The sequence below is a fragment of the Arachis hypogaea genome, chromosome 13, assembly GCF_003086295.3.
Source record: "Arachis hypogaea cultivar Tifrunner chromosome 13, arahy.Tifrunner.gnm2.J5K5, whole genome shotgun sequence".
In the NCBI taxonomy this organism is placed as follows: Eukaryota; Viridiplantae; Streptophyta; class Magnoliopsida; order Fabales; family Fabaceae; genus Arachis; species Arachis hypogaea.
The window spans coordinates 79,624,541-79,638,008 of NC_092048.1; the positions used below are offsets into that span (position 1 = coordinate 79,624,541).

The 13,468-nt window shown below is 40.3% G+C and overlaps 1 non-coding gene across 1 annotated transcript; it reads right to left on the reverse strand.

Annotated features, from left to right (window-relative positions):
- Positions 1-2,732: 2,732 nt before the first annotated feature.
- LOC112739847 (small nucleolar RNA R71) lies at positions 2,733-2,839 on the reverse strand. The gene has a single exon (XR_003170783.1). It is a non-coding gene; the product is annotated as a small nucleolar RNA R71 (small nucleolar RNA).
- Positions 2,840-13,468: the final 10,629 nt, after the last annotated feature.

Sequence of the window (13,468 nt, forward strand, 5' to 3'; positions counted from 1 at the left end):
AGAACTCCAACGTTAGTGGTAAAAGTAAGTGCCACTAACGTTCCAAAAGGGGCAATTGGCCACGTTAACTTAGTTAACGTGAGCTCTAACGTGGAAGAAGAAGATGATGCCAACGTTAGTGACACTCACCTTTGTAACTAACGTTGGAGTAAGCCCATATTGGCTACGTTAAAAGCCACGTTAACCTAGTTAACGTGGACTCTAACATGGAGGGAGCAAGAATCACCAACGTTAGTGACACTCACCTTTGTCACTAACGTTGGATTGAGCCACTATGAGCCACATTAGTTGCCATGTTAATTACATTAACGTGGAAGCTAACGTGGAGAAGAGGGATGATGAGCCAACGTTAGTGACACTCACCTTTGTCACTAACGTTGGAGATGGCTATCAATACCACGTTAGAAGTCACGTTAACCTAGTTAACGTGAACTCTAACGTAGGAAGTAAGGGCGTTCTGAAGCGTTAGTGACAAAGGTAAATGTCACTAACGCTCTCGAAGATTTGGCAAGCCTACGTTAAAGGCCACGTTAACTATTCTAACGTGAACTCTAACGTAGGGAGAAAGGGGTACTCTCAACGTTATTGAAAAAGGTAAACCCCAGTAACATTTGCGAAGGGCCAAGGGTCAACATTAGTGGTCACGTTAGTGCCACTAACGTTGAAGTTAACGTGGACCACTTTGGGTTAGGAACGTTAGTGAAAAAGGTGATTGTCACTAACGTTCTCAACCCCACATTTTCACTTAACGTTAACACCATTAATGCCCTAAGCTAAAGTCCCTGCCTACTTCACACTTTCTCTGCAAGTAAAGCTGAGCCCACTGAAGAAGATAACTGCTTCAACTCAAGATCCAAAGGCCCACATCCAAGACTTAAAGAATCAACTGGAAGATCAGAAGAGTAGTATATATAGGAGTAGCTTTGAACTAGAGAGGGGAGCTTTTGGGGCATTATTAGAATTACTCTCTGTATTTTACTTTCTCTGCACTTCTAGTTTAACTTTCAGATTGTACTCTCCACCTTTGCTTTCCATTCCCAGAGCTGTGAACAACTAAACCCCTTTCATTGGGTTAGGGAGCTTTGTTGTAATTTGATGAATCAATAATAGTTTTCATAATCCTTCTTCTTTCTTTTCTCTTGATTTTACTAGAAAGCTTTCAATCTTCATCTAATTGAGTAGTTATCTTGGAAAAGAAGCTATTCATACTTGGATCTCTTCTGAACCTTGGAAAAGGGATGAAGAGATCATGCTAGAAATGTTTTCTCATGTTGGACCAAATTGGAGTTTGGGCGGATATGGTGACATATATTTCTCCCAATACTTTGATTTGGAAATATCTGTGGTATAATCAGTGACCACACTTCATCTCTTCTCATGAGCAATTAGACCAAGGAATTGGCTATTGATCTGATTTGAGAGATTGAATTACCAAGGAATGGAATTCAATCACTTAAGATTGCCAGGGAGATCAATGAATGCATTGATTGAGGAAGAGATGAAAATGAACTTGATCCGGAGAATGCAACATCTCCTAAGCCCAATGAATTCCCCATTTTGATCTTACCCATTCTCTTTACTTATTGCCATTTACTTTCATGCTAAACTTCCCTTCCCCATTTAAGATTCTGGAATTTACTTCCCGTCATTTATTTTCTGCTATTTACTTTCCCACCATTTAATTTCCTGCAATTCTCAACTCACTTTCTGCTTAGCTCAACTAGAACATTCTTCCAATTAAAGTTGCTTGACCAATCAATCCCTATGGGATTCGACCTCACTCTACTGTGAATTTTTACTTGACGATAATTCGGTATACTTACCGAAGGAAATTTGTTGAGCGACAAGTTTCCGTGCATCAAGTTTATGGCGCCGTTACCGGGGATTGATTTTGTATCAACAATGATTAAATTGGTGGATAACTAGATTGAGCATTTGTTTTTATTTTGTTTGATTTAAGTTCATTTGAGTAATTTACTTTCTGTTTAGCTATTTTCTTCCCTTTCCCCTACCCATTTTCTTAGTTGTTTGCAATTCAGTCACTAACCCACTAACTGTTTGATATATTGCATCACTTACACTAACAGCATTACTGTAGAAATTACTGTCTGCATCTATCTCTCTTGCTTTTGCTTTGTTGGTTGTATGACAGGTAGAAGAAGCGGGGCTTCAACTTCCTTTGATTCTGAACCTGAGAGGACCTTCCTTAGATTGAGGAGGAAGCAAGAGGAAAGAGAGTAGTTGGTGCTGAGGAAGAGGAAGAGTACTTTGAACCAGACATGGAGGAGAATATGGAGAACCATCATGAAGAAGAGGCTCACAACCATGGCAGAGAAGGTCCAGCGCATCAGGCTGGACAAGAGAGAAGAGTTCTGGGTTCTTACATCAACCCAAATCCAGAAAACTGTGGAAGTAGCATCCAAAGGCCAACCATACATGCCAACAACTTTGAACTAAAGCCACAGCTCATCACCCTTGTTCAGAACAATTGTTCATTCGGAGGAAGTGTCCAAGAAGACCCCAATCAACATCTAACCACCTTCCTGAGGATATGCGACACTGTGAACTCTAATGGTGTTCATCCTGACACCTATAGACTACTTCTGTTTCCCTTCTCACTCAAGGACAAAGCATCTAAATGGCTGGAATCCTTTCCAAAGGAGAGTTTAGCAACTTGGAAAGATGTGGTGAACAAGTTCTTGGCAAGATTCTATCCTCCTCAACGGATCAACAGGTTAAGAGCTGAGGTACAAACATTCAGGCAGTAGGATGGTGAGACTCTATATGAAGCATGGGAGAGGTTTAAAGACTTGACAAGAAGATGCCCGCCAGATATATTCAATGAATGGGTGCAGTTGCACATCTTCTATGAAGGCCTTTCGTATGAATCAAAGAAGGCAGTAAACCACTCATCCGGGGGTCTCTGAACAAGAAGAAGACCATTGAAGAAGCCATAGATGTCATTGAGACTGTAGCAGAGAATGACTACTTCTATGCTTCTGAAAGAGGAAATACTAGAGGAGTGATGGAGCTGAACAATGTGGATGCACTGCTAGCTCAAAACAAGATGATTACCAAGCAATTAGCTGACCTCACCAAGAAGATGAGAGGAATCAAGTAGCAGCAATCACCACTTCAGCAGCAACCTAAGAAGGAGTGAATGAAGAAGCAGAGGGTGATCAGAACAAGCCAACTACATTGGGAGTTCACCTAGGCAGAACCATGACCCATACTCCAAAACATATAATCCTGGTTGGAGAAACCACCCAAACTTTGGATGGGGAAATCAACAAGGCAAGGCCAAGATCAGAGACGTCCAAACCCCAACAACACAACTCACCAACATGCCACACAGAGACCATATCAGCACCCACTTAACAACCCTTTTCAACATCCATATCAAAACCAAACTAGCCATTCTCATCCCTCCAATCTCAACTCACCATCACCATCCGAGGATAGACTCTCAAAGATTGAGACCCTACTCGAGAGCATATGTAAGGAGATTCAAGACAGTAAGATGTTCCGAGAAGAGGTGCGATCCAACATGCAGAATCAAGAGGCTGCCATCAAAAAACTTGAGACACAAGTTGGTTACCTACTCCAGCAAACTCCTGTTCATAACCTTGGTAGCAACATTGAGCCAAGCCCAAGGGAGGAGTGTCAAGCTATCACCCTCAGAAGTGGTAAGGAGTTGAAGGAGACCTCCAAGAAACCACAAGAGGGGGACTCAACTGAAAGGAAGGAGGAACAAGAGGAAGTTCAAGTTCCCATCTCCAATTCACGTAAAAGGGGAGAAGATCTAAAGCCATATGTTCCAAGAGTCCCAGATCCTCAGCAATTGAGGAAAAAGGGGGATGACAGCTAATTCTCAAGGTTTCTAGAAATCTTCAAGAAACTGCAGATTAACATACCCTTTGCTGAAGCAATAGAGCAAATGCCGCTCTATGCCAAGTTCTTGAAGGAATTGATAACGAAAAAGAAAGTTGGAAGAACAACGAAACAGTGATACTAACCGAGGAATGTATTGCCATCATTCAGCACAAGCTACCCCAGAAATTGAAGGATCCTGGGAGCTTCCAGATCCCTGTATTATAGGAGAGATCACGGTAGAAAGTCTCTGTGTGATTTAGGAGCCAGCATAAATTTGATGTCAGTAGCCATGATAAAAAAAAATGAAAATTGAGGAGGCCAAGCCAACAAAAATGGCCCTACAACTGCAGATCGATCATTCAAGTTTCCTCACGGCATAGTAGAAGACTTGCTAGTGAAGGTAGGAGACTTTATCTTCCCAGCAGACTTTGTGGTGTTGGATATGAAGGAAGGAGCCAAAGCTTCTATCATTCTGGGCAGACCATTCCTAGCCACTGCTGGAGCTATCATTGATGTCCGGAAAGGTGAACCGACACTGAGGTTACACAATAGAAGATGATATTCAATGTGTTCAAAGCCATGAGTTACCCACAAGAACCAATGGGAGAGTGTATGAGGTTGGATTCACTAGAAGATATAGCACAAGATACTCTCGAAGAGGAAGAATTTGAGGGTTTGACAGAAGAAGAGTCAGCTTCAAGCGAAGAGGTTACAGCAGCAGAGGTTCACATTCAAGGCACATTAGAAGGGAAGAGTGAAGGAAAGGAAGCACCCAAACTTGAACTCAAAACGCTGCCACCCACCCTCAAATATGCATACTTAGGGGAGAATGAAAGTTACCCAGTGAACATAACTCAGCCCTCAGCCACAAGCAAGAAGAGGCACTACTCCAAGTGTTGCGAAAGCATAAGGATGCCATTGGATGGACCCTCGCTGACCTGAAAGGAATCATTGGCCATATGCATGCATAAGATATTGTTGGAAGATGATGCCAAACCATCCATTCAACCCCAAAGGAGACTGAATCCAGTCATGAAGGAAGTAGTACAGAAAGAAGTTATGAAGCTATGGCAGGGAGGGGTAATTTACCCGATCTTAGACAGCCCCTGGTCAGCACCGTGCATGTTGTGCCAAAAAAGGGAGGAATCACTGTAGTCCCCAATGAGAAGAACGAATTGATCCCCACCAGGACCGTCACAGGATGGCGGATGTGAATAGACTACAGAAAACTGAATGAAGCTACAAGAAAAGATCATTTCCCCTTCCATTCATGGATCAGATGCTGGAAAGACTTGCAGGACACGCATATTACTGTTTTCTCGATGGTTATTCAGGATACAATCAAATAGTGGTTGATCTGAGAGACCAAGAGAAAACCTCATTCACATGCCCATATGGAGTGTTCGCCTACAGGCGCATACCATTTGGGCTATGTAATGCACCTGTGACTTTCCAACGCTGCATGCTTTCTATCTTCTCAGATATAATAGAGAAATTCATTGAAGTTTTTATGGATGATTTTTCGGTATTCGGAGATTCCTTCCCTAGTTTCCTAAATCACCTGGCCCTGGTATTAAAAAGATGTCAAGAAACTAATTTGGTCTTGAACTGGGAGAAATGTCACTTTATGGTGATAGGAGGAATAGTTCTTGGTTATAAGGTTTCTAACCAAGGCATTGAAGTGGACAGAGCCAAGGTGGAACTCATTGAAAAATTACCTCCACCAAGTGATGTCAAGGCAATTAGGAGTTTTCTAGGGCATGCTGGCTTTGACAGAAGGTTTATTAAATATTTTTCAAAGATAGCCAAGCCCTTAAGTAATCTCCTTGTATCTGATACACCATTTATCTTTGATGAAAAGTGCATGCTGCATTTGAAAACTTGAAAAAGAGGTTGTCCTCTGCCCCTATCTTTTCCCCACCTGACTGGAACCTACCATTTAAACTGATGTGCAATACATCTGATTTTGCAATTGGGGCAGTGTTAGGACAGAGGAAAGATAACTTGGTCCATGTGATATACTATGCCATCAAAGTCCTCAATGATACCCAAAGAAACTATACCACTACTGAAAAGGAGTTGCTGGCAATATTTTTTGTATTTGACAAGTTTAGATCATACCTCATTGGTGCAAAGTGATTGTCTTCACAGATCACACAACACTTAAATATTTGTTTGCCAAGCAAGAATCAAAACCAAGACTAATAAGATGGATCTTATTGTTGCAGGAATTCAATATTGAAATCAAAGACAAGAAAGGGGTGGAGAACAAGGTAGCAGATCACCTATCCAGAATCCCTCATGATAAAGGAGGAACACATGATACAAATGTAAATGAGTTCTTCCCAGATGAGCAGTTGATGACGATTCACAAAGCACCTTGGTTTACAGATATTGCCAATTTTAAGGCAACTGGGGCTTTACATCCAGACATCAACAAACACTAGAAAAAAAAGCTCATCAGTGACGCAAAGTATTTTGTCTGGGATGAACCATATCTCTTCAAGAAGTGTTCAGATGGAATTCTGAAAAGATGTGTCTCGGAAGAAGAGGGACGAGAGGTCTTGTGGAACTGCCACAGCTCATGCTATGGAGGCCATTTTGGAGGGGACAGAACTGCAGCAAAGTATTACAAAGCGGATTCTTTTGGCCCACCCTTTTCAAGGATGCCAAAGAGCTGGTAAAGAATTGCAATGAATGTCAAAGAGCTGGAAACTTACCCAAAAGGAATGAGATGCCACAAAATTTCATCTTAGAATGGAACTGTTTGATGTGTGGGGAATCGATTTCATGGGACCTTTTCCAACCTTATATTCAAACAAGTACATCTTGGTAGCAGTGGATTACGTTTCCAAGTGGGTAGAGGCTATTGCAACCCCAACGAATGATAACAAGGTGGTCATGAACTTCCTCAGAAAGAATATCTTTAGCCGGTTTGGAGTCCCACGAGCACTCATCAGTGATGGAGGGAGCCATTTTTGTAACAGACCACTAGAAGCTCTCCTCCTACGATACGGGGTGAAACACAAGATTTCCACGCCTTACCACCCCCAAACAAGTGGGCAAACTGAGATATCTAATAGAGAGCTAAAAAGGATTCTGGAAAAGACTGTGGGAGCATCAAGAAAAGATTGGTCGAAGAAGATGGATGATGCTCTTTGGGCATACAGAACGGCATTCAAAACACCAATCGGGATGTCCCCATACCAACTGGTGTATGGAAAGGCTTGTCATCTACCATTGGAGCTGGAACACAAAGCTCTCTGGGCCCTCAAGCTGCTAAATTTTGATAGCACTGCTGCTGGTGAAAAGAGGGTCTTGCAGCTGCAAGAAATAGAGGAGTTCAGATCTCAAGCCTATGAAAATGCCAAGATTTATAAAGAAAAGGCAAAGAGAAGGCATGACCTCCATTTAACACCCAGAAGCTTCGAAGAAGGACAGCAAGTACTCCTCTACAATTCCAAATTAAGACTCTTCCCTGGGAAACTCAAATCAAGGTGGTCATGACCCTTTCTTGTCACAAAGGTCTCGCCGTATGGGCACATAGAAATCATGGAGGAAAGTTCAAAGAGGAAGTTCACTGTTAACGGACAGAGGCTCAAACACTACATGGGCAACATGGAGGAAAACCCCAAAGTGAAGTATCACCTCAAGTGATGGAGGAATCGTCGAGCTAGCGACGCTAGAAGAGCGCTTTGTTGGGAGGCAACCCAACCTAAGGTAGTTCTCTTTTCATTTGCATTTTTAATAAAAATCACAGGTAGTTTCCCCCGTATTGTGAGGAGCTAAGTTTGGTGTTACACACCAAAACAATACAAGAGTGAGTGTGTAATTCTAAGTTTGGTGTTCCACCAAAGATTTCAGTTAGAATCACACTACACTCCTTCAAGGGCAAATTGCTAGATCCAACCAATCAGGGGAACCACTTAACAGTAGTTAGTTTCTAGTTGTCTTGCTGATAACAACACATGAGATTTTCTGCATGCATTCAACCTACTGTATTAGGCAAGGAACTAAGTTTGGTGTTCACACACCAAGTTAAGTTCCAAATGCACAAGCATACATGCATCTCTCAAGTGCTTTGGGGACAAGCAACTTCCAATAACTTTGCAGGGATTCAATCAATCTTTTGGAAAAACAGTGCACCATCATCCAAGGAAGCAAGGAAAGATGCAGAAGCTATGGAGGATTACAACAAATGGGTAGCTGGAAGGCATCACCAAAAGGTTGTATTGTTACTTGATTCCATATGCTTGGAAATAATCAATTTGGAAGTCTGAATGTGCCCTTGATTAATAGTCACTCTTTAAGCTTAATGCACTAGAATTTGATGTTTGTTTTTGCTTAGGTCTATGCTTGCTAGTCAAGTTGCCTGTTTTCATTTTCATCTTGCTTATTGTATGCTTGTCCTCTTAAGCTAAATAAAAAGAAAAAAAAGAGATGTTATGAAAGACAAGAGTAATGTTCGAGTTGTGTAGTAGGTCCTTAAATTTGTGGTGTAGTAATCACTTAGCTAAGTTGGTTCACCAACAAGGTGGGAAGGCAACTATCTGTCTTAATCATATTCTTGAAACACACCCCATGAGACTAGCTAAATAATAAGATCCTAATAAGAAAAAGGAAAAGAACAATAAGAGTTGAAAAAGAAAGAAAAGTTAATAAAGAATAAGGCTAGGCACCAAGGGCTTGAATCTTGAGGGATGTGTCTGTGGTGCTCTTGTACCAAGGATCTGCTTGGATGAATAAGTTCTTAGGAGTGCTTCATCACTTGGTAACTTGGGTAAACTAACCCAGGATTATCAACTGAAAATCCACTATCAAGAGCAACCTTGCTACAGAACATTTAGTAACCCAAAGAGGTGCTGGACACCAAGACCTCAAGGAAAGAAAATAACAAACCATGTGCCTGTGGTGTGCATGTATGGGGGAGAGAGACTTGAGGGAGTAAGTCCTTAGGGGTGTTTCAACACCTAGCACCTTGAACCAACTGGTTCGGGAGTGTTGGCTGAAAGCTTATCTTAAAGAGTCGCCCCCTCATAGAACACTTAGCCTAAGGATGAAATAAACCTTGGAAAGACAAAGGGATCAATAAATAAAAGTCTCAAAGGGTGCAATCAAGTAAGTATTCCAAGGCATGATAAAGGTCTGAAAGCCAGTAAAGGAATGAACCTAAGTTGCTATGCATGAAACCCCATAAAACCAAGAACATGACTTCCACAATAATGATTCATTCTCTTGTCATTTCATTCATTATTCTCTTGTTCCAGTACTTGCTTAGGGACAAGCAAGCTTTAAGTTTGGTGTTGTGATGCCAGAATATTTTGGCCAGTTTCACTGACCTTTTCTTTATGGTTTTAAGGTAGTTTTATGCATTTTCTTAGGAAATAAGCAAGTTTTGGGTAAATAATTACTTACATCTTGATTCAAGCAAACATTGTGAATTTTACATGATTTCATGAGAATTATGCATGAATTAAAGGACAAATTGAATGATGCATGTCTCATAACTTGGATCAGAGCTTTGATGCACTTTATTGCTTGATTTTAGGATAAAGGAAGCAATGAAGAACCACGTTAGCAGCCACGTTAGTCTAGCTAACGTGACCACTAACGTGGAATGAAGGCTAGCTTGCAACGTTAATGAGAAAAGTGATTGCCAATAACGCCTTCGTGAGCCATCATATCCCACGTTAGTTGCCACGTTAACTATGTTAACGTGGAAGAGAAGTAGAACTCCAACGTTAGTGGTAAAAGTAAGTGCCACTAACGTTCCAAAAGGGGAAATTGGCCACGTTAAGAGCCACGTTAACTTAGTTAACGTGAGCTCTAACGTGGAAGAAGAAGATGATGCCAATGTTAGTGACACTCACCTTTGTCACTAACGTTGGACTAAGCCCATATTTGCTATGTTAAAAGCCACGTTAACCTAGTTAACGTGGACTCTAACGTGAAGGGAGCAAGTATCACCAATAGTGACACTCACCTTTGTCACTAACGTTGGATTGAGCCACTATGAGCCACGTTAGTTGCCACGTTAATTACATTAACGTGGAAGCTAACGTGGAGAAGAGGGATGATGAGCCAACGTTAGTGACACTCACCTTTGTCACTAACGTTGGAGATGGCTATCAATACCACGTTAGAAGTCACGTTAACCTAGTTAGCGTGAACTCTAACATAGGAAGTAGGGGCGTTCTGAAGCGTTAGTGACAAAGGTAAGTGTCACTAACGCTCTCGAAGATTTGGCAAGCCTACGTTAACGGCCACGTTAACTATTCTAACGTGAACTCTAACGTAGGGAGAAAGGGGTACTCTCAAACGTTAGTGGTCATGTTAGTGCCACTAACATTGAAGTTAACGTGGACCACTTTGGGTTAGGAACGTTAGTGAAAAAGGTGATTGTCACTAACGTTCTCAACCCCACATTTTCACTTAACGTTAACACCACTAACGCCCTAAGCTAAAGTCCCTGCCTACTTCACACTTTCTCTGCAAGTAAAGCTGAGCCCACTGAAGAAGATAACTGCTTCAACTCAAGATCCAAAGGCCGACATCCAAGACTTGAAGAATCAACTAGAAGATCAGAAGAGTAGTATATATAGGAGTAGCTTTGAACTAGAGAGGGAGCTTTTGGGGCATTATTAGAATTACTCTCTGTATTTTACTTTCTCTGCACTTCTAGTTTAACTTTCAGATTGTACTTTCCACCTTTGCTTTCCATTTCCAGAGCTATGAACAACTAAACCCCTTTCATTGGGTTAGGGAGCTCTGTTGTAATTTGATGGATCAATAATAGTTTTCATAATCCTTCTTCTTTCTTTTCTCTTGATTTTACTAGAAAGCTTTCAATCTTTATCCAATTGAGTAGTTATCTTGGAAAAGAAGCTATTCATACTTGGATCTCTTCTGAACCTTGGAAAAGGATGAAGAGATCATGCTAGAAATGTTGTCTCATGTTGGACCAAATTGGGGTTTGGGCGGATATGGTGACATATAATTCTCCCAATACTTTGATTTGGAAATACATGTGGTATAATCAGTGACCACACTTCATCCCTTCTCATGAGAAATTAGACCAAGGAATTGGCTATTGATCTTATTGAGAGATTGAATTACCAAGGAATTGGAATTCAATCACTTAAGATTGCCAAGGAGATCAATAAATGCATTGATTGAGGAAGAGATGAAATGAACTTGATCCGGAGAATGCAACATCTCCTAAGCCCAATGAATTCCCCATTTCTGATCTTACACATTCTCTTTACTTATTGCCATTTACTTTCATGCTAAACTTCCCTTCCCCATTTAAGATTCTGCAATTTACTTCCCTTTATTTATTTTCTGCTATTTACTTTCCCGCCATTTAATTTCCTACAATTTTCAACTCACTTTCTGCTTAGCTCAACTAGAACATTCTTCAATTAAAGTTGCTTGACCAATCAATCCCTATGGGATTCGACCTCACTCTACTGTGAGTTTTTACTTGACGACAATTCTGTATACTTGCCGAAGGAAATTTGTTGAGCGACAAGTTTCCGTGCATCAGCTACCGCATTGTTCATAGGGTTCCTCTTAGAAGTATACATGAATTGGTTGTTTGCAATCATTTCAATGAGTTCCTATGCCTCTGTAGCCGTTTCTTCGAGTGGAGTGATCCACCAGCAGAATGGTCCAAAGAGATTTTGGACATCTCAGATAGACCATCATAGAAGATACCTAGGATAGTTGACAATGACCAAAAGCATAGGTTTAGATTTTCAGACTAAAAATAGGATTGACGTTGCAAGTATAGTCCAACCCAACAATTGTTCATCAACCAAATTATCATTCTAAAGATTGTTACAATTCAAAGCAAATATATTATAACCGAGAGTATTTAGCTCCCGGGTCGTCTTCCATAGGAACTAATGCCAAAGAATGCACACAATTTTGGTTGTGGGAAACAAGGTTGTTTTCAAAAATAAGGAAACAAACAAATAAAGAGATAAAAAAACTAGACAAAATTGCAATTAACAAAATAATAAAGGAATTAAAGAACTATGTATGTAATATAAACAAGTAAGGCTAAAAAGTAATGGAAAAGTGGTTCAAAACATAAATGAAACCTTGACTTGGGATGAGTTATGGAATCCGTTCCTTGCCATAACCACAACTATGATAATTATGATGGATTAATCTCACTAAGTCAACCCTCATATCGGAGAGTAAGTTAAATGAGTATAAGTGTTCTTAACCACAAATCCTAGCTTGCTTGCTAATTACCTTAGCAACAAATTAGCATTAGTAGGAACAAGAACAATTAACAACCCAAGAATTATCACTAAATGTTGACATTATGGCTCTAGTAATCCATACACTCATTTCCCCCAAGCCAAGGGGTGGAAATTACCACATAATCAAAATTGGCATTTCATCAAACACATAGTGGGGATAAACATAAAACATGGCAAATTGGTAAATTAAGGAAAGCTATGAACCATAAATGATCACAATCAATAAAGGCAACCCAAACAAACATATAAAAGCCATCAAACATAAAATTCAACAACTAGAAAACCAAAATTGCAAGACTATGTAAATGTTGACAAGAGACATGAAAATATAAGAAAGTGTAGAACAAGCAATGTAATAAAAGAGACAATTAAATGGATACTTATAATGTAAATTGCCAAATTCAAAATCAAACTTGAAGTATAAATTTTATAACCCTAATTAAACCCTAAGAGAGCAAAACCTAAAACTACACTACACTACTCCTAATGTGTTTTTCCTAATCTAAAATGAGCTCCTTTGTTATGTGTTGATATACCCTTAATATAGCCTCTCAAACCAGCCTTCAGCACTTCAGAAATGAGCCTAGAACCCCAAAAACTGCACAGCACATGACTTTTTAATGGATGCATACGCTGGTACCTGTGCACACGCTCCGCACACTTCACCGAATATGCACTTATGCGTATGCATAGAGGTTGTGTGTACGCACACTTCGTGATGCTCTGGATTCTCTCTGCTTGGGTTCTTGTGCATATGCACAGGTTGTTTTGCACATGTACGCATGCTGATTTCCTCCTTGTGCGTATGCAAACATCCTTGTGCGCATGACGCATAGCTAAGCTCTCCTCTTTGTTTTCTTCATTTTTCTCCATTGCATGCTCTTTCCATTCCCACAAGCCATTCTACTTAATCATTTGAAATCACTCACAAATAACATCAAGTATCGAATGGAAGGTAAATGGAATAAAATTAGTCAAAATAAGCACAAAAGAACACATTTTCACATTTAAGTTCAATTTAGGAATCAAACACAAAAGTATGCTATTTTGGTGAATAAGCGTGTGTTTATGTGATGAAATCCATCCAATTATAGCGAAAATATGTCAAATATGGATTCATTAATAGTCCATTCTAAGAGCATGTCAGGAGGACATCTCCTGATTAGTTGCTTGTATATTTCCAAGCTTCATACAGGGATTCATCCTCTTTTTGTCTAAAGGTTTGAACTTCCACCCTGAGCTTGCTCATCTTTGAGGTGGAAAGAACTTGGCCAAGAAAGTATTGACCAACTTTTCCCAAGAGTCTAGGCTTTCCTTAGTTG